Raw genomic sequence first — 22,284 nt, 5'->3', positions numbered from 1 at the left:
GGGTTATTAAACTCAGAAGCTACAAATTTCTTTGAAAATTAATTGTCCATCCTCCCACCAGAGGGGGCACATAACATGACAGTAGAGACATCTGAAGATTAAAGTTCAAACTCCTTCCAATACACAGTTCAAGGTTCACATTACAGATGACCTAGTGCACCCGAAAAGGGCATGATCCAAGGACCTCTGGTCAAGACTGGTCATTTAAATTGCAGACGCAGTGCTCTTTTGAGGACAGAAAATTAATAAATATCAATATCACTGTGACAGATGAAATAAGTCTTTAAAATTTGTTCTATAAATTTTCCGAATTTGCGATCCATTGCGCAACCTTTATCTTTATCTTTGTCCATTGGTAAGCTTGCGGAAGAGTGAAGCCTGTGACGTCATGGGTGGGGCTGTGCCGGTGATCCACCACGACGCAGCTTGGGGGAAGTTACCCCCACCTCACGTTCAAGAAAAGCGGGAGAGGCAAGCTTTTTCGAAGCAAAATATGAGAGCCATCTTTAAATCAGCTTGGCCAACTTGATTGTCTACGCTGTGAGAATTACTAACATCCATATTCCGGCGTCGCTTTTCGATCCAGAAGAGATAGTTATAATTGGGGTATTTATTTAAAGTGTGTAATATCCTTGTTGCTGATAACTTACGGACAGAGAAAGAATACTTAGTTATATAATAGTGGAAAAGTACTAGGAGCCATCTGGTTAGTGTTAAGACACCTCACTAACGCGGGGATTCACCCCAAAGTAGTGGGAGAACGAGGAAACACTTTTATTAATTACAAGAGATCCTACGAACAATAATCGCACGGATGTGTCTCATCTACATCAGGTGGATACTGGTCACCTAATGGTCGCACTATTTGACCTCTAGTGGGCCCTGGATAGGTCATATGCATATTTTAAGTGGGGGGTACCCTCCCTCAGACTCAACGATGGATCTCACCTCTACCGCCTCAAGGGAAGTGTCCTGGAGAGTGAGAATTTGGGATACAACTGGGGAGGAGGACCAGTACATAGCCTAGGCAGCCTCACCTGCTATGCTGAACAGCGGCCTTGTGGTGGGATGGGAAGATCGGAAGGTACAGACAAGGAAGAGGGAAGAAAGCGATCGTGGTATTAAGTTAAGTACCATTTCGGCATTTGACTAGAGGATAGTGGGAAACCATGGAAAACTACTTCGATGATGGCTGAGATGGAAATTAAACCCCACTCTACATAGTTGACCTCCCGAGGCTGAGTTGAACCCGTTCCAGCCCTCGTACCACTTTTGAAATTTCGTGGCAAAGCCGGGAATCAAATCCGGGGAGGCAGCTAATCACACTAACCACTACAGCGCAGAGGCAGACTACTCGTAATTTAATCTTGGAAGTAAAATTGTAATCGGCACACTTTAGTAATTGTTATGTTCTAGTAAGAGAAAGGCCACGAAGCGTGTGAAAATGGAAGACTCCCTAGACCTCGAAAACCTAATACGGTCAGGGTCGAGAAACAACAAGAGTTGACCAAGGGATTTCGGAGAGGAAAGATGAAACCGAGGGCCGGGCTGAGTGGCTGAGACGGTTGAGGCGCTGGCCTTCTGCAGGTTCGATCCTGGCTCTGTCCGGTAGTACTTGAAGGTGCTCAAATACGACAATTTCGTTTCGGTAGATGTACTGGCACATAAAAATACTTCTGAGGGACTAAATTCCGGCACTTCGGCGTCTACGAAAACCGTCAAAGTAGTTCATGGGACGTAAATATCTCACATTATTATTATTATTATTATTATTATTATTATTATTATTATTATTATTATTATTATTATTATTATTATTATTATTATTATTATTATTATTATTATTATGAAACCGAGGAGCCTGACATAAGAATTGTCAGACTCACCTTGCAGAACCGTGGTTGCCAACGCAAGTTCCCAAGTCGAGAGTCCCTGGTCCCCCTATTACTTGCCTCTTACGACAGAGTTTTATTCTATCGCCCCCATCCACAGGGGTTGCGTGGTTGAGAATGTAACAGAATTAAACATGCGACGGCGAAGGGGTTAAGTAATTTCCATTCCGCTGTTTGAATAAATATTTTGAATAAGTTACCATGAAAAAAAATGAAAACATGATTATGACATTCAAACTTTGCTTGGGAGCAGTCTTACCTAGTGACGATAGCCACTTAATGTCTCTATGGCTCTATGCTAAAAAGCACGAAGTGGATTAATTTATGTTTCCATGCAAACTTTGGTGTCATTCCATCCCCATGTGAAAAAGAAAATGTCATTTATTCCCAAGAGACACGCATTCTATGAAGTAATTGTAACTGTGATTTTACTGATTACTTGTTTAAATAGTAATCTTATTTTTCTTATTCTTGTTCTGGTTTGCCCCTGCGATAAGTCTTCTCGAACTGGGTCGATCCTGTACAGTACGTTTTGCGTCTTCATAGCTCCTGCATCCTGAGTTCACAAGAAATGTCATTTTCTTGGTCCTCCACGAGGGCGTTTCCCTGATATTTTACCTTCCAAAATGTCCATCAACACATTCCTATGTCGAAGCCTATGTCCCATCCAAAAAAGTTGTCTCTTCCTAATCTGTCGACTCAACAGCTGTCTCTTTCCTTGGAACCCCCTGTGGGTGCGGACGGTAGAATAATACCCACGGTATCCCCTGCGTGTGGTAAGAGGCGACTAAAAGGCGCCCCAGGGGCTCTCAAATTAAGAGGGCGGAATGGCGGCCACGGGGCCCTTAGCCGATTCCTGACATTGCTTCCACTTACTTGTGCCTGGCTCCTCACTTTCATCTATTCTATCCAACCTCAACTCTTGTTCTTTCCCGACCCCAACGGTTTTAGGATTGCGAATCCTAGGGAATCTTTCATTTTCACGACCTTCGTGGCTCTTGTCTTTCTTTGGCCGATACCTTCATTTTTCGACGTGTAGGATCCCTTCCATTTTTTCTCTGATTAGTGTTATATAGAGGATTCTTGGCCAGATGTACTTCCTCTCAAAACAATAATCACCACCACCACCACCATATTTTCTTGGACAATGTTCAATACCTCAGTGTTCGTCTTCTTCCCCACCCAAGTAGTTTCATTTCTAGCTTCGCTCCTCGCTGAATAACCTAACCTCCCATAATCGCGCGTATATTATCAAACTAATACGATTCTAACTAGGTAGGTTAAATAATGAAGATTTTCTTTATTCCGTACCTTTACCAATTCCTTGATATTGTTGTATAAAGCTTCAAACACCTCAGACACAATAACTGAAATTGATTGTTTTGATACTCTAGACGAATAGGTATATAAGTGAAATGTCATCAGTTCCTCGGAATCTTTAAAGTTGTAGGCTATCTATAAAAAATATAGGCTTTCCGATAATCTGTACCATTAGGCCTCTACTTGCAATTTCAGATAAAATTACTGTCAACAAGAACTGAAAATCATGTCGGGGTATTCTCAAGAGAATTCCGAAAACCTGCTGCATAATGAATTAAAGCTTCTGACATAAGTATACTTTTCAAACTTAATTCTACTCTCCTTTCCAGTATTTTTCTTTGTCACACTTCGCGTCTGCACTTTTGTCTAATCGTACTAACTAAAATAATGAAAGCTGTAGTTGTAAGTATTTTTTTCTTCCTGACAAATATTCGTTTGTAGGGAAGGGAGTTAGGGATTGGAATAACTTACCAAGGGAGATGTTCAATAAATTTCTAATTTCTTTCAAATCATTTAAGGAAAGGTTAGGAAAACAAGAGACAGGAAATCCTCCACTTGAGCGATTGCCCTACATGCAGATCAGTATGGATTGATTGATCGATTGATTGACCCAAATTATCCGTTGCAGCCGACGCGAACACCACATCTCAAAGGCTTCTATATGATTTTTCACGAGAGTTTAATCCTGATGTAAACAAATAGGCGGAGCATCTTGGCTTTGCACGTGGACATATACGTAGTTGATTGGAGAATCAACCGTCGCACTCACTGGACTGTATGCCAGCTCGAAGAAAATTAGTACGTCCCATTAATTTAATTTTATCTTCGTTTATTACATTTAGATAGTCTGAAGGAGTACGCAATCAAATTAAAATATGGTTGTCATATATACCGGTATATATCTATATATTTTTTAAATAAAACAGTGATTAAACAACGAGATATGAAGGCAGAAGGCGTGGTGTAATGCAGGAAGTCTTCTCAGAGTGAGGGAAAGTCCCAAGCTGTACAGCGTGGAGATAAGGTGTTGCATCTTGCAGCAGCAGTCAGTGTCAGTATTCATAGTGAGAGAAATGGAGCAAGAGGTAGGACCATCGCCTGTAGCGAAGCACAACAGAGGAAAACCGCTCAGAAGTGACCATAGGCAGTGCGTTGTTAATGTTTTTAATAAAATAAGTGAACAGAATCCAGAATATCCCTTCAGACCCCTCTGTTTAGTTTCGCACAGCTCAAAAACTGTTCCTCGTCTATTTTAGGTCATATGCGCAGCACTGTATGTCCGAACACGAGACGTTGACGGGGCGGAGGTCGATACTACACGCTCAGCGAATCACAACTCTTTCTTTGGCTGAGGCGTGGACATGCCTTGTTTACATCAGGATTAAACTCTCGTGAAAAATCATATAGCCTCTTAATATCACTCTTGGTTAAAGTCCAGGTGTCAACATAATACAGGCACCATTTTTTTTACGTAAGATGAGCGACATTGGTTTATGACATAGAAGGGACTGTTCATCACTGAAGGCTTGCTTTGCCCAGTGTTGGACTGAAGGTTTACTGTTATCATCTGGCCAAGGTATTTCAACACGTGTAATGGACGTGGCTTCCTACTAAACATCATGATTAATTACATTTGAATATTTTTCGGGCAACTATAAGTATGCCGAATTATTTTTATTTTTTACTTTTCCCATCATCATCATCATCATCATCATCATCATCTGTTTACCCTCCAGGTTCGGTTTTTCCCTCGGACTTAGCGAGGGATCCCACCTCTACCGCTCAAGGGCAGTGTCCTGGAGCTTCAGACTCTTGGGAGTCATACAACTGGGGAAGAGGGAAGAGGGAAGGAAGCGGCCGTGGCCGTAAGTTAGGTACCATCCCGGCATTGGCCTGGAGGAGAAGTGGGAAACCACGGAAAACCACTTCCAGGATGGCTGAGGTGGGAATCGAACCCACCTCTACTCAGTTGACCTCCCGAGGCTAAGTGGACCCCATTCCAGCCCTCGTGCCACTTTTCAAATTTCGTGGCAGAGCCGGGAATCGAACCCGGGCCGCCGGGGGTGGCAGCTAATCACGCTAACCACTACACCACAGAGGCGGACACTTTCCCCATCACTGAATATAATTATATACAGAGATGGGCAGTTTATTTCGTTAATCTTGGAAAAAGAATAAGTCTATTTACATAACTGTGTTAATAACGTTGCCCTTGCAGATGAAATGTATGTTTTCCTTTTCGCCTTCTTTCTTTGCTCAGCTGTACACAATCCATGATTATTCAAACAATTTCGAGCATTGCTTCCAATTATTACTTGCCATGGTCCTCTTTACCGATCATTGTCCTTCCCCTCAAAATCACTTGACAATCTCTAAATTAAACACATATTAATATAATTTTCTTTCTTTCATTCATTTTTTCTTTCATTCCTTCTTAATCCAGGTTTCATTTTTTTCCTCGGACTCGGACTCAGCGAAGGATCCCACCTCTACCACGTGTCCTGGAGCATTAGTCTTTGGGTCGGGGGTTAAAACTAGGGAGGAGGACCAATACCTCGCCCGGGCTCCCTCACCTGCTATGCTGAACAGTGGCCTAGTGGGGGATGGGAAGATTGGTAGGGATAGACAAGGAAGAGGGAAGGAATCGGCGGTGGCCTAAACTTAGGTACCATTTCGGAATTAGCCTGGAGAAGTGGCGAACCCCCACTACTCAGCTGACCTCCCAAGGCTGAGTGGACCCAGCCCTCGTACCATATTTCAAATTTCATGGCAGAGCCGGGAATCGAACCCGGGCATCCGGAGCAGCAGCTAATCACACTGACCACTATACCATAGAGGCGGGCATTATTATAATTTATAAGCATATAATTTCAAATTTCACTGACATTAAGAAATTAAGTAGGTTATAGAATAACCAGGAATTTAGATCAAAGAATATTATTTCAGACATTTGAACTACGAAGCTGTGACGGGTGATCAACATGCTTAGCATAAAATTATGCTTTCTGGGACATCTAATCGAATAATTTGTGTATAAAAATTGTGCTTCCTGCCGTGACCAGGATTCGAACCTGGGTTATTGCGGCCACAACGCAATGTCCTAACCACTAGACGATCACGGCTACGAGCACCGCGCTCTACAAGTGTTTCAGAACTGTATTACAGCTACTGGTACCATAACCAAGTGGTCTCGCTCCATTTCTCTGTGGACAAATTCCACGCCATGTGCCCTCTAGGAGCTACTGGAGGAACTGTTTCCTTGTAACTACCGTCCGGTATCCGTATTGTGACATTTAAAACAGAAAATTTCCTATAAAATGACCCAAACATCCAGAGCCCTCAAGAAATTAAAAAAAAATCATCAGCTTCTCAACTCTAAAGAATCTGGGTCCGATTCTACCTCACTCATTCAATACTTCTTTCTCCTCCTTTTATCTGTTCACCATCCAGGGTCGGTTTTTCCCTCGGACTAAGCGAGGGATCCCACCTCTACCGCCTTAAGGGCAGTGTCCTGGAGCTTCAGACTCTGGGTCGGGGGATACAACTGGGGAGGATGACAAGTACCTCGCCCAGGCGGCCTCACCTGCTATGTTGAACAGGGGCCTTGCAGGGGAATGGGAAGATTGGAAGGGATAGACAAGGAAGAGGGAAGGAAGCGGCTTCGAGAATGGCTGAGATGAGAATCGAACCCTCTCTACTCAGAGGCTGAGTTGTCCCCGTTACAGCTCTCGTACCACTTTTGAAAATTCTTAGTGGAGCCGGGAATCGAATCTGGGCCACCGGTTGTGGCAGCTAATAACACTAACCACTACACCACAGAGGCGGCCTTCAATTTATTTATAGTGGTGAACAAAATAAACACAGCACTATGGTAGGTATGTTATGTAAACAAATTAGATCTTCCTGACTATTGATTATTCTCTTTAATATTACCGGACAAGGTTTTCGGAAGGATAAAGGACACCATAGTCGTCCCTGAGGAATACATTCTCTTAGTTACTCTTTTATCAATTGGGTATAGAAGTATTTCGTGTTTATGATGGGAAATCAGCTGTATCTGAAAACCTAAAGCCATAATCCACTCAAAATTCTCCCCTGCAATGCATTTTGCTAAAAAAATTGAAATGGAAGTGTTAACGTGTCCATGAGTTGTGGAGTCAATTATGCATCAGACCTTTCTCATTTAAAGGGTGAATACAAGAAGGGTAGAAGATTTTCACCGAATAACCCTCTGGAGACAGAAGAAAGTAAGGTATGTGTTTGTGTGGCAACTGATCACACTAACCACTGCGCCATAGAGGCGGACATTGTGGTTATTATTAAGCACATAATTTAAAATTTCAGAGACATAGTGCAAATATAACAGATCTTGAATGACGAATGAGCTGGACACCGGGGGCCTGTTGGAGAGAGTGTGAGAAGTGTTTTCTTTATGTGCATTGTTTTGGTTCTGTTTTGACGGACATCTGCTTCTTGATACTAGAGAATGAAGAAGCTACTGCGGTATGAATGCTATGGTTATTTTGCTATTGGAATCAAGAAATTATATGAATGGACTTTACTTCAAATAGACGTTTAAAAATGCCTTCGGCCTCACTTGACTTCTCCTGCGGCTTTGTAGAAGGATCTTACATCCTTATTTTCCATGTGAGTGTGGTGCAGATTTGACAGTGTGGTAATTTCTTGTAAACTGTACTACTCTGCTCCTTTGTAATTGTATTTCTCTTTGACCTTCCTGGGAGTTTGTACTCTATTCAAAGTTGGTGTGACTGTAAATATTTATCTCCTCTTTGATGTAACTTTTATCTTTGTGTAAGTTATGGTTGGCAAATTATCAACTTCATAAAAAAATTTCATGTCATTTTAGAAATGTACACTTGGACCCCTGTCTTTATCTATATGTGGTTGTTGGGTTTGACTTTCTCTGAACCTGATATAAAAAACCCCTGTGGGTGGGGGCGGTAGAATAACAACCACGGTATCCCCTGCCTGTCGTAAGAGGCGACTAAAAGGGGTCCCAGGGGCTCTGAACTTTGGAGCGTGGGTTGGCGACCACGGGGCCCTTAGCTGAGTCCTGGCATTGCTTCCACTTACTTGTGCCAGGCTCCTCACTTTCACCTATCCTATACGATCTCCCTTGGTCAACTCTTGTTCTTTTCCGACCCCGACGCTACTAGGTTTGCGAGGGCTAGGGAGTCTTTCATTTTCATGCCGTTTGTGGCCCTTGTCTTCCTTTGGCCGATATCTTCATTTTTCGAAGTGTCGGATCCCTTCTATTTTTCCTCTGATTAATGTTATATAGAGGATGGTTGCCAAGTTGTACTTCCTCTTAAAACAATAATCACCACCACCACCACCTGATATAAAGTGTCAAGCTGGTGAAAAATCGGCTTATTGTATTTAATATCGCTTACTGGTGGTTGTTATCATAATAATAATAATCATCATCATCATCTGTTTACCCTCCAGGTTCGGCTTTTCCCTCGGACTCGGCGAGGGATCCCACCTCTACCGCCTCAAGGGCAGTGTCCTGGAGCTTCAGACTCGCGGTCGGGGGATACAACTGGGGAGAATGACCAGTACCTCGCCCAGGCGGCCTCACCTGCTAAGCTGAACAGGGGCCTTGTGGAGGGATGGAGAGATTGGAAGGGATAGGCAAGGAGGAGGGAAGGAAGCGGCCGTGGCCTTTAGTTAGGTACCATCCCGGCATTCGCCTGGAGGAGAAGTGGGAAACCACGGAAAACCACTTCCAGGATGGCTGAGGTGGGAATCGAACCCACCTCTACTCAGTTGACCTCACGAGGCTGAGTGGACCCCGTTCCAGCCCTCGTACCACTTTTCAAATTTCGTGGCAGAGCCGGGAATCGAACCCGGACCTCCGAGGGTGGCAGCTAATCACGCTAACCACTACACCACAGAGGCGGACAATAATAATAATAATAATAATAATAATAATAATAATAATAATAATAATAATAATAATAATGTTATTTGCTTTACGTCCCACTAACTACTTTTACGGTCTTCGGAGACGCCGAGGTGTCGGAATTTAGTCCCGCAGGAGTTCTTTTTACGTGCCAGTAAATCTACCGACACGAGGCTGTCGTATTTGAGCACCTTCAAATACCACCGGGCTGAGCCAGGATCGAACCTGCCAAGTTGGTGTTAGAAGGCCAGCGCCTTAACCGTCTGAAACACTCAGCCCGGCGGTGGTTGTTATACCCACGTTGACATGAGTTTTGAATTCAAACAGTAATTCTATACTTGTATTACTGTACCCGATTTTTTGGATGTTTGTCCTTTCGAGAATTCTGTTTATACAGTGCACATATCTTGGATTTCCGTTCATTGTGAGGTTAGTTCTTACTCCGCTTGAAATTCTTCAATATTTTCATTCCCGAGCATGGTCGTATTCATTTTAATTCGTAGCCCTGTGTTATGTCAGTTGTGAATACGAGGAATCTTGACGTGACATTTCATTTTCTTGTACCATCCACTTGACCTCAACTGCACTCTGCCCTTTTCCTATTCTTATTCTGTATATTATTTCTATTCTGTCCGCCTCTGTGGTATAGTGGTTAGTGTGATTAGATGCCACCGCCGGAGGCCCGGGTTCGTTTCCCGGCTCTGTCACGAAATTTGGAAAGTGGTACAAGGGCTGGAACGGGGTCCACTCAGTCTCGGGAGGTCTAATTAGTAGTAGTGGGTTCGATTCCCACATCAGCCATCCTCGAAGTGGTTTTCCATGATTTCCCACTTCTCCTCAAGGCAAATGCCTGGATGGTACCTAAGGCCACGGCCGCTTCCTTCCCTCTTCCTTGTCTATCCCTTCCAATCTTCTCATCACATCGCAAGGCCCCTGTTCAGCATAACAGGTGAGGCCACCTGGGCGAGGTACTGGTCATCCTCCCAGTTTTATCCCCAACCGAATGTCTCACGCCCCAGGACACTGCCCTTGAAACGGTACAGGTGGGATCCTTCTCTGAGTATGAGGGGAAAAACAACCCTGGAGGGTAAACAGATTAAGAAGAAGAAAAATATGTCTATTCTAGATACTCTGATGAATGGTCCATGTAATATTGCAATACATTATTTTTGTAAGAAAGTCCAATGAATCATTTTGACATAAAAAGTGTTCGCTGCCGTAACCAGGATTCGAACCTGGGTTATTGCGGCCACAGCACAATGTCCTAACCACCAGACGATCGCGACTACGAGAAGCACATACTATCAATGTTTTAGTACTGCATTACAGCTACTGGTACTATAACTAAGTGCTCTGGCTCAATTTCTCTGCTGTCAAATTCCGCGTCATGTGCACTCTAGCAGCTACTTGAGGAACTGTTTCCTTGTAACTACCGTCCGGCATCCGTATTATGGCATTTAAAACATAAATAATTTCCCCTCAAATGTCATACCAAATAGCCAGAGCCCTCAAGAAATAAAATACACTCTTCAGCTTCTCAACCATAAACAATCTGGGCAAGATTCCACCACACTCATTCAATACGTACGTTCGTAATCTATTTACCCTCTAGGGTCGGTTTTTCCCTCGGACTCAGCGAGGGATCCCATCTCTACCGTATCAAGGGCTTCAGACTCTGGGTCGGGTATACAACTGTGGAGGAAGACCAATACCTCGCCCAGGTGGCCTCACCTGCTATACTGAACAGGGGCTCTGTGGGGGGATGGGAAGTTTTTGGGAGGGACAGACAAGGAAGAGGGAAGGAAGCGGCCGTGGCCTTAAGTTAGGTACCATACCGGCATTTGCCTGGAGGAGAAGTGGGAAACCACGGAAAACCACTTCCAGGATGGCTGAGGAGGGAATCGAACCCCCTCCCGAGGCTGAGTGTACCCCGTTCCAGCCCTCGTACTACTTTTCAAATTTCGTAGCAGAGCCGGGAATCGAACCCGGACCTCTGGGGGTGGCAGCTAATCACACTAACCACTACACCACAGAGGCGGATCCTCATTCAATACACCAGATAAATTCAAACAGACTGGTGTTTATAAAATCACCTATTAAAACTGTGAATGATTTTACATAGGACAGATTTCAATATTTCAAGAACACCTGGTGACTTCGGCTACAGAAGCAAGAAAAATCAGTAGTTGCTGCACATCTACATGATACAGGACAAGAAGTATCAAGAGGACGGGTGGCCACGGCTCTACGCCTCTGCATTCGGTAGAAGGGACAGGGCTGGTCCTCACAGCTGGCCCCAACCGTCGGCTGTCCTGAGAAAGGTTTTCCGTGGTTTCCCATTCTCCTGCACTGAGGCGAATGCCGGAACAGTTCCTAGTATAGGCAAGGGCCACCAGCCCCATTACCTTCTCCGAGCATCTCCTTCACCGTTACAAATCTCCCGGCCTGAGAGACGGCGTCACCATCTAAGAGGCCCGCCTCCCCCTTCAGGGATAGCCTCCAGATTTCTCTCACCATTTTACACACACATCCAGAAGGGACAAAACTGAATATTTTAGAATCTCTAGAGTCAGCCTTTGTGGTGTAGTAGTTAGTGCGAGTACATGCCACCCACGGAGGCATGCATGCATTTCCAAAATTCGCCTAATTCATACTGTTACGAAGACACCGAGGTTCACAGAGGTGAAAGAAGGTGCGGGCATGAATGTGTGATTATAACACAGTCAGAAGATTAATTTAAAATTGGAGTTATATTACTTTCTCTGCTTGTTCTTTTTTTCCTTTTCTATCTTAAACTTTACACTTTGCTAAGCAAATAACAAGTCAGGTGAAAAATCTAGCTCGTGAGCTGGGGTTACAATCTTAGAAAATCAGAAAAATCAACAAAGAACCAATTAACAAACAGAACTTGAAGATCACTAATTACATGAGCGCTGCTGTTCCTTTCAACCAACAATCAAGGCCACGGCTCTCCCATTTTTTACATCAGTAGAAGAGATTCTCTTCTTTCTCAATCTGTTTAACCTCCAGGGTTGGTTTTCCCTCGGACTCAGCGAAGGATCCCACCTCTGCCGCCTCGAGGGCAGTGTCCTGGAGCGTGAGACATTGAGTCTTGGGATACAATTGGGGAGGATGACCAGTACCTCGCCCAGGCGGCCTCATCTGCTATGCTGAACAGGGGCCTTGGTGGGGGATGGGAAGTTTGGAAGGGATAGACAAGGAAGAGGGAAGGAAGCGGCCGTGGCCTTAAGTTAGGTACCATCCCGGCATTTGCCTGGAGGAGAAAAGGGAAACCACGGAAAACCACTTCCAGGATGGCTGAGGTGGGAACCGAACCCACCTCTACTCAGTTGACCTCCCAAAGCTGAGTGGAACCCGTTCCAGCCCTCGTACCACTTTTCAAATTTCGTGGCAGAGCCGGGAATCGAACCCGGGCCTTCGAGGGTGGCAGCTAATCACACTAACTACTACACCACAGAGGCGGACTAAGAGCTTCTCTGCTCTACAAATTTACACTTTCTAGGCCTATCAAAGACACAACCTACATTTAACAAATTAAACAGTATTCACCAACTGGTCAACAGTCAGATTTGCCTTTAAAATGAATTAAATAAGGTTAACTGTAACAGGGGTAACAAGTACCCATTCTACCTGCCCTTGTTTAAAAACAAAGGGTCAAAGTTACTGGCCGAACATCAAATGTTAGGCGGCTAACTCTTGCACTCCTTGAAATTTACATGAAATACTTAAAACCCTACTTGGACTTATGGCCCGATGTTACAAAGGCTAAGCCTAGACTACGGAGGTGACTAGATAGATTTTAAAGGTTACAAAATCGTAGACACCTCAATATCAAGTTGAGAGCGAATACAAGAGGGTACCTCACTCTTTATTCCCTAAATTCGAGTAAGTTCTTTAGACTTGTTTGAAATTTGCATTAAGAAATAAAAGCTACATTGCGAAAGACATTTGAAACCTTCCCCTCGAGCTAGCGTTCAAAGACTATTACGTTGTTAAGCAGAATCTGCCATTACCATGAGCTAGGTGACCCCCCAAAGATGGACGAGGGAGCCCTTTCCCCCTGCCTCCGACAAACACATTCTAGACTGCAGCGATCACAAAAGACAACATGGCCCGAAATGTGCCAGCTTTTGCAGCGGAGAGGAAGGTTCCAGATTTATCTGAGTCGAAACCCTGACACACCCACAATTTTCATTGGACAATCAAATAAATATCAAAAACCGTGATGGGTTACTTAAATAAATCTACGAATTTTTTCATTGGTAGAAACTTTTACTTGCTGGAAAGAGATAGAAGTGTAAATAACTTTTGAATACAAAAAACGAACTATAAACAATTCAGATTAGGAAACCTTGACATACAAAATACTTTGCAAATTAATAGTTCATCTTCACCCCACAGGGCGCTATAGATGTTGAAAGTAGCGATATCTGTCGAGAAATGTCCAAACCTCTTGTATTAAACAGTTAGACGACCCAGTTCTAGATGGCCTTATAAAAGGCGCTTGATTCAAATGCACGGGGCGGGTGTACCTCCCGTACACATTTTTTAAAAATGGGTCAGAGGTTTAGTTTGCTTCTTTCTTCCTTTCTTTCTTTCTTTCTTTCTCTCTCAATCTGCTTACCCTCCAGGGTCGGTTTTTCCCTCGAACTCAGCGAGGAATTCTACCTCTACCGCCTCAAGGGCAGTGTCCTCGAGTTTCAGACATCGGGTTGTGGGATACAACTGGGAAGGATGACCAGCAGCTCGCTCAAGCGGCCTCATCTGCTATGCTGAACAGGGGCCTTGCGGGGGGATGGGAAGATTGGAAGGGATAGACAAGGAAGAGAGAATGAAGCGGCCGTGGCCTCAAGTCCGATAATGCATAAAAACTACTGCACCGCCTCTGTGGTGTAGTGGTTAGTGCCATTAGCTTCCACCCCCGGAGGCCCGGGTTCGATTCCCGGCTCTACCACGAAATTTGGAATGTGGTACGAGGGCTGGAACGGGATCCACTCAGCCTCGGGAGGTCAACTGAGTAGAGGTGGGTTCGATTCCCACCTCAGCCTTCCTGGAAGTGGTTTTCCGTGGTTTCCCACTTCTCCTCCAGGCAAATGACGGGATGGTACCTAACTTAAGGCCACGGCCACTTCCATCTCCCTTTCTTATGTATCCCTTCCAATCTTCCCATCCCCCACAAGGCTCCTGTTCAGCATAGCAGGTGCGGCCGCCTGGGCGAGCACTGGTCACCCTCCCCCTCCCTATTGCATCCCCCGATCCAATGTCTCATGCTCCAGGACACTGCACTTGAGGCGGTAGAGTTGGGATGCCTCGCTGAGTCCGAGGGAAAAACCAACCCTGGACGGTAAATAGATTAAGAGAATTGGAAGGAGAAGAAGAAGAAGAAAAAGCTAATTTCCTGTTGCACTCATGCCCAGAAAATGAAATAAGGGTTACTAAATAAAGTTAATATTCTTTATATGTAAGAAAATGTTACATTCTTCACATAATATGTAACATACGTAATATCACTAAGAATGTGTAAAAATATGAGAGCGATACCCAAGTATAAGCATATCAGAATCACAATCCGTCGACATTTCTCATTTTCAGTGGTTTTCAAGTAAAGGAATGAAATATGTAATTATATAAGTATCCGCATCCTAGTGATAATTCCACTTAACAATACAAAGGTGTCCCATTCTAGAAGTGGGTGGACAAACAGGGGTTAAAAGGCAGTGCAAGTCACCGCGCACCTCATCCCTCCTGGGGTCATCGCACGCACCTGCTGTCCGGAGTCGTGAATTCTGAGACTCATTAGGATGTCAGTTTAGCTACGAGTTTGTAGTCGTGAGTTTTGATACTATTTCTACTGATATCAGTCCGTGAGTTTTGATACTATTTTCTACTGATATCAGTCCGTGAGTTTCGATACTATTTTCTACTGATATCAGTCCGTGAGTTTCGATACTATTTTCTACTGATATCAGTCCGTGAGTTTCGATACTATTTTCTACTGATATCAGTCCGTGAGTTTTGATACTATTTTTTACTGATATCACTCCGTGAGTTTCGATACTATTTTCTACTGATATCAGTCCGTGAGTTTCGATACTATTTTCCACTGATATCTGTCCGTGAGTTTCGATACTATTTTCTACTGATATCAGTCCGTGAGTTTTGATACTATTTTCTACTGATATCAGTCCGTGAGTTTTGATACTATTTTCTACTGATATCAGTCCGTGAGTTCGTTCGTTCTTTCGTAATCTGCTTACCCTCCAGGGTCGATTTTTCCCTCGGACTCAGTGAGGAATCCCACCTCTACCGCCTCAAGGGCAGTGTCATGAGGCTTCAGACTCTGGGTCGGGGATACAACTGGGAGGATGACCATTACCTCGCCCAAGCGGCCTCACCTGCTGTGCTGAACAGGGGCCTTGTGGGGGGATGGGAAGTTTTGGAAGGGATAGACAAGGAAGCAACCGTGGCCTTAAGTTAGGTACCATTTCGACATTTGCCTGGGGGAGAAGTGGGAAACCACGGAAAACCACTTCCAGGATGGCTGAGGAGGGAATCGAACCCCCTCTACTCAGTTGACCTCCCGAGGCTGAGTGGACCCCGTTCCAGCCCTCGTACCACTTTCCAAATTTCGTGGAAGAGCCGGGAATCGAACGCGGGCCTCTGGGGGTGGCAGCTAATCACACTAACCACTATACCACAGAGGCGGACAGTCAGTGAGTTTTGATACTATTTTCTACTGTTATCAGTCCGTGAGTTTTGAGACGCAACCGTGAGGAATCCCACCGCTGCCGCCTCAAGGCATTGCTGCGGAGTATGGGACTTGGGTCGGGGATACAACTGGGAAGGAGGATCAGTATCTCGCCCATTATAACAAACTGTCGAGTATAATTAGTGGATATCCAATTATGACACTGAGAATATGCATTGGAAATCCCAGCATCAAGATAAAACAGAAACTCTATTTTATGACGTCAATAAAGTTTAATAGCAAGTAGGAGAAATTTCGGGTTTCGATTCCCACCCCAGCCATCCTCGAAGTGGTTTTCCGTGGTTTCTCAATTCTTCTCCAAGCAAATGTCTGGATGGTACCTTAGGTCACGGCCACCTCCTTCCTTGCCTATCCCTTAATATCATGTACATCTCTCCTGTTCAATATTGCAGGTGAGGAAACCTTGGCGAAATACTCGTCGTCCTGCCCAGTTGTATCCTCGATCCAAAGTCTCACGTTCCAGCACACTGCCATTGGGGAGGTAGGGGTGGGATCTCTCGATGAATCTAAGGAAAAACCAACCCTGGACGGTAAACAGTTTAAGAAAGAAAGAAACAAAGAAAGAAAGATAGAAAGAAAGAAGGACATTTTGCTGTGGTATGAGATATTGTAATTTTGTTTGTGGATTTAAAGGCGTGAAACAACGATTAAAATATTTTCCATTTCACCACAAATCTAAGCAAATATTTCATTGCTATATGTCAACGCTCTCTCATTTGCCATGTTTTCTAAGAGACGCCAGGGTGTAGGAATTTTTTCCCACAGGAGTTTTCTAGCACGCCGGAAGTGGAAGGCATTTAATCATCCTCAAATGCAATAGAACCAAGCCAATATCGAAATCTATACCTCGGAAAATGAGGGACGACTAATCGATCTACCCATGGAGATTTAAGGAACTGAATGTTTTAAGGGAAATTTGACACTTCCTTTATTGTAAACATCATCATCATCATCATCTGTTTACCCTCCAGGTTCGGTTTTTCCCTCGGACTCAGCGAGGGATCCCACCTCTACTGCCTCAAGGGCAGTGTCCTGGAGCTTCAGACTCTTGGTCGTGGGATACAACTGGGGAGAATGACCAGTACCTCACCCAGGCGACCTCACCTGCTATGCTGAACAGGGGCCTTGTGGAGGGATGGGAAGTTCGGATGGGATAGGCAAGGAAGAGGGAAGGAAGCGGCCGTGGCCTTAAGTTAGGTACCATCCCGGCATTCGCCTGGAGGAGAAGTGGGAAACCACGGAAAACCACTTCCAGGATGGCTGAGGTGAGAATCGAACCCACCTCTACTCAGTTGACCTCCCGAGGCTGAGTGGACCCCGTTCCAGCCCTCGTACCACTTTTCAAATTTCGTGGCAGAGCCGGGAATCGAACCCGGACCTCCGGGGGTGGCAGCTAATCACGCTAACCACTACACCACAGAGGCGGACTATTGTAAACATTCCACTCCTGAATTGGAATCTCCTTGTTAATCGGCATGCCTGTCGAATATATATTGTGCATAAATATCAATAATCAAAATGAGGAAAGCTGAGGTACAAAATTTGTGCTCCTGCCGTGACCAGGATTCGAACCTGGGTTATTGCGGCCACAACGCAATGTCCTAACCACTAGACGATCACGGCTACGAGGAACAAGTAGCAGTGCTTCTTACTGCTCAATAAGATCAGAAATCTCAAACTCTGGTGGTCTCGCTCCGTTTCCTACGATGTTCACTAGCGTCTGGGGACCTCTGGCAGCGTGTAGAAGAACTGTTAGTTTGTAGCGCTCTTCCGTATCGCGACAAGACCGACCCCAATCCTCAGACCTTAATGCTACTCTTCTTCTTCTCGTTCTTAATCTGTTTAACCTCCAGGTTCGATTATTCCCTCGGAATCAGCGAGGGATCCCACCTCTACCGCCTCAAGGGCAGTGTCCTGGAGCTGCAGACTTTCGGTCGGGAGATACAACTGGGGAGAATGTCCGGCTCCAAGGCCAAATAGTTAGCGTGCTGGCCTTTGGTCACGGGGGTCCCGGGTTCGATTCCCGGCAGGGTAGGGAATTTTAACCTACATTTGTTAATTTCGCTGGCACGGGGGCTGGGTGTATTTGCTGTCTTCATCATCATTTCATCCTCATCACGACGCGCAGGTCGCCTACGGGAGTCAAATCAAGAGATCTGCACCTGGCGAGCCGAACATGTCCTCGGACACTCCCGGCACTAAAAGCCATACGCCATTTCTATTTCACTGGGGAGAATGACCAGTACATCGCCCAGGCGGCCTCACCTGCTATGCTGAACAGGAGCCTTGTGGGAGGGCCTTGTGGGGGGATGGGAATACTGGAAGGGATAGACAATGAAGAGGGAAGGAAGCGGCCGTGACCTTATGTAAGGTACCATTCCGTCATTTGCCTGGAGGAGAAGTGGGACACTGCCCTTGAGGCGGTAAAGGTTAAGAGATTAATAAGAAAAAGAAGAACTCTTTGTGATCATAATATAGTGTAAAGTAATAGCGTCCGAAGTTATTCAAGTAAAGATTTGCGACTGTTGATGCGGATTTTTTTCCGTAAAATGCTATCTCAGCATTTGTGCGGACTAGATGGGAAGAGAGGGAGATGAGAGAGTTTTGATAACCTACGTAGCGGATTGAAATAATCAGAATCGCATCCAGGTGAAGTCTGTCACCGTTAATCAGAAGACGAGCAAATAATTGACTTTCACCGGAATTTACGTGACTGTGGAGAAAAAATCTTGGGTAAGGTTATCATGTCTGTATGAAATACAAAACACAACAAGTTACATGTAGTCACTTGAATATGCAATTGGTGGCTGAAGGAGAACTGCTGTATGACCACTACTTGCTCAGAAACATGTAAGCTCATCAGTAGCTAACTCAGTCAGTGAAAATCACTTAGAATGTGACTTACTAGGAGAGCTGAGAAGCCGACGTGACCATAGAAATAAAATAACAATCACAGTCACAGCCTTTGATAAGTACCTCTTAGTTAGATTATCAACCTCAAGTGCCAAACATACGAGCATCGGTGGTTCAGTGGTAGAATGCTCGCCTGCCACGCGGGCGGCCCGGGTTCGATTCCCGGCCGATGCAGGATAATTTTAACTTATACGTAGTAAATTTGCCTACGATCCACTGAACTCCTTTTGCCTGAAATGTGAATATGATGTGACCATGGTAAAGATTTATATACAATAAAGGAATGCTAACCCACTGAGACGTAAGTGTGTAGTTTAATTGAATTGAAAACCTCGTAGAGCTATGTAGTGAAGTTATTGAATTTGTCTAGCTCCATTATTCAAAAATAGTCTCACAAATTGCCACTTCTTCATTCACTAAACGGCTGTAAAGTAATGAAATGTTTTATTGGGGAATTAAATCGGATCTACACCTTCTAAAGACCCGTCAGTGCTTCATTTGTGCAATAAGGTATTTTTTTAAAATTACAGATATTTCTCCACTCACCCCCTTCGCAGACGAAAATCGGTTTAGCCTTCTTTTACTTCCACTTCTTCTTCTACCACTACCAGCGATTTTCCCACACCTATGTGGTGAACCCTCCAGGGTTGTTTCTCCATCCGGCTCAGCGAGGCTGTATGTGTGAGAATGAGACTACGGTTCCATGATACAACTGAGGTGGAGGACCAGTATTTTGAACCAGTATACTGAACAGATATCTTGTAATGGGAAGATTGAAAGCCCGTGGCCTTAATCTCGTCATTTGCCTGGATCAGAAGTGGAAAACCACCGAAATCCACTTCGAGGATGGCTAAGGTGGAAATCTAACCTCCCTCTACTCAGTAGACCTCTCGAGGTTGAGTGGAACCCCGTTCAAACCCTGGTACTACTTACCAAATTTTGTGAAACAGCCGGGAATCGGGCCCGGGGTTTCGGGGTGGCAGTTAATCACGCGAACCAGTACACCACAGAGGCGGACTGAAGAGTCTCATATGCGTTCAATATCTAAAGCTCGCGTCCAATAGTATAAGATGATTTGACTCTAGCAAATATTACCGAATTGGTATCCAAGTGATATCAAAGCTTAATTCTCACCAAGTTGCCCGCGGTTCGAATCCTGCTAATGCCTGAGGCTATAGAAATGAAAAGTGGCGTCCCTGTTCTTCGTGAGTCATTTAAAACTGGAGGTCCCGTGGCTAAAATACTAAAGCGTCGACTGATAAATTAAACTAAATTCGAATAAATGTCGTTAGCCATTTTCCCTCCGTGGACATAATCTTTATTTCTTTCTTCTTTCTTAATCCGTTTACCCTCCAGGTTTGGTTTTACCCTTGGACTCAGCGAGAGATCCCACCTCTAACGCCTCAAGTGCAGTGTCGTGGAGCATAAGACTTTAGGTTGGGGATACAACTAGGGAGGGAGACCAGTACCTCGTCCTGGCAGCTTCACCTGCTATATTGAACAGGGGACTTGTGGGAGCATGGGAAGACCGGGAGGGATAGACAAGGAAGACCGAAGGAAGCGACCATGGCCTAAAGTTAGGTACCATCCCGTCATTTGTCTGGATGAGAAGTGGGAAACCACAGAGAAGCAATTTCAGGATGGCCGAGGTAGCAATCGAACCCACCTCTACTCATTTGACTTCAAGAAGCGAACTCGAACTACTTATTTTTGCAGAAAATTATGTTTTCCAGATCGTCTAACAGATTATCTTCCGGAATAAAAGCGTATTCTTTGCCATGTCCAGGAATCGACCCTGGGTTATTGGGGCCACAACGGAATGTCCTAATCACTAGACGATCACGGCTACGAAGAATGTTGAGAAGTCTCTCTATACGACTGCCTTATAAAGGTTGGTGCAAAACCTCAGCCCATGATTGAGTTTAGCATTTTTTTCTTCTAGTTACTCGCGCACGACTCCTAGTGTTCATATTTCCTTCCCGAACTTAAACATTTCCAACCCCCATGATATTAAGTTTGAGATTTGAGAGGTCTGGGGTGTCTGTTATTTTGCACTCTTTGTGACCCTTTCTCTCGTCGATCCTTCCATTAGGCTGCTCCCACTTCTGTCTCTGATTGATTTGGAAAGAAGATGATTGACCAATTGCACTTCCTCTTTAAACAACAATAGCCCCCATCAAGTCCGACTCGTTGGCTGAATGGTCAGCGTACTGACCTTCGGTTCAGAGGGTCCCGGGTTCGATTCACGGCCGGGTCGGGGAATTTAACCTTCATTGTTTAATTCCAATGGCCCGGGGTTTGGGTGTTTGTACTGTCCCCGACATCCCTGCAACTCACGCACCACACATAACACTATCCTCCACCACAATAACACGCAGTTACCTACGCATATCAGATGCGCCCACCCTCATTGGGGGTCTGCCTCACACGGGCTGTACTCGGCTAGAAATACTCACACGAAATTAAAAAAGGCCCCACCAAGCAGTATATTTTACAGTGTACGGTACGGTACGTGGAAAATGGTCGTTTATTTTAACACATTTGAACATTTTAGTCGCCCGCTGCCTTCTACGATATGCAATCCACCAGTTGATGTCAAGGGGACTTACAGGTACGAACAAACGTCAGATAATGTAGGCTGTATAAGAAATGTCGTCCAATAACAAAAATGTAAGATGCTTCAAGAGTAGACTCAAGCATTCTGTACATTGTGTGTAAATTTATATGTGATAGCATCATATTTTAATTCACTGTAAATTATAGTATTAAGGCATCTGAATTATTTAAGGTATGTGTGAATTTGTACAATACTAAGTTTATAGTTGTAAGTGGACGGCTCCATCTAATGCAAACCATAGTATAATATTTTAAACTACTTAAGGTAGGTATGCATTTGTATATTCGGTGTTGTTATGTTAAGCTGGTAGTAAACACAACCTATAGTATTGGAAGCCATAGTGTTAAGCACTGGAGATACTCTAGTTGTATGTGAATTTGTATATGATGATGATGATGATGATGATGGATTTACAATGTTAAACAAATTGTATTTCTTGTAAAATTTTCTTTCCATGGAATTGGTTGTTTTACTCTGTAAATGATCATTGCCACCTGGATAATTCCTAATTTCGATGCATTTGTTAATGATAATATAACAAACCACACACATAGACAGTGAGGGTCAGTACAATTAACACCGCAACTGGTATCACATATATTCGTAACATAATTGGTATAATGGCAGTAGAATCTGTTATAACACAGATATTTGAATTGAAATTAAAGAATGAGTTCTTAATAATAATAATAATGTTATTTGTTTTACGTCCCACTGACTACTTATTGGTCTTCGGAGACGCCGAGGTGCCGGAATTTAGTCCCGCGGGAGTTCTTTTACGTGCCAGTAAATCTACCGACACGAGGCTGACGTATTTGAGCACCTT

General features: G+C 44.3%; 3 non-coding genes across 3 annotated transcripts; 1 reads left to right on the top strand and 2 right to left on the bottom strand.

Annotated features, from left to right (window-relative positions):
- Positions 1-6,262: 6,262 nt before the first annotated feature.
- TRNAH-GUG (transfer RNA histidin (anticodon GUG)) lies at positions 6,263-6,334 on the bottom strand. Its single transcript has one exon. It is a non-coding gene; the product is annotated as a tRNA-His (tRNA).
- An 11,145-nt stretch (positions 6,335-17,479) lies between these two features.
- On the bottom strand, positions 17,480-17,551 carry TRNAH-GUG (transfer RNA histidin (anticodon GUG)). Its single transcript has one exon. It is a non-coding gene; the product is annotated as a tRNA-His (tRNA).
- A 1,393-nt stretch (positions 17,552-18,944) lies between these two features.
- TRNAG-GCC (transfer RNA glycine (anticodon GCC)) lies at positions 18,945-19,015 on the top strand. Its single transcript has one exon. It is a non-coding gene; the product is annotated as a tRNA-Gly (tRNA).
- The last annotated feature ends 3,269 nt before the right edge of the window (positions 19,016-22,284 follow it).

This window comes from Anabrus simplex, chromosome 1 (genome assembly GCF_040414725.1).
Source record: "Anabrus simplex isolate iqAnaSimp1 chromosome 1, ASM4041472v1, whole genome shotgun sequence".
NCBI lineage: Eukaryota > Metazoa > Arthropoda > Insecta > Orthoptera > Tettigoniidae > Anabrus > Anabrus simplex.
The sequence above is the reverse complement of the archived record's forward strand: the minus strand, read 5'-3'. Positions and strand labels throughout refer to the sequence as shown.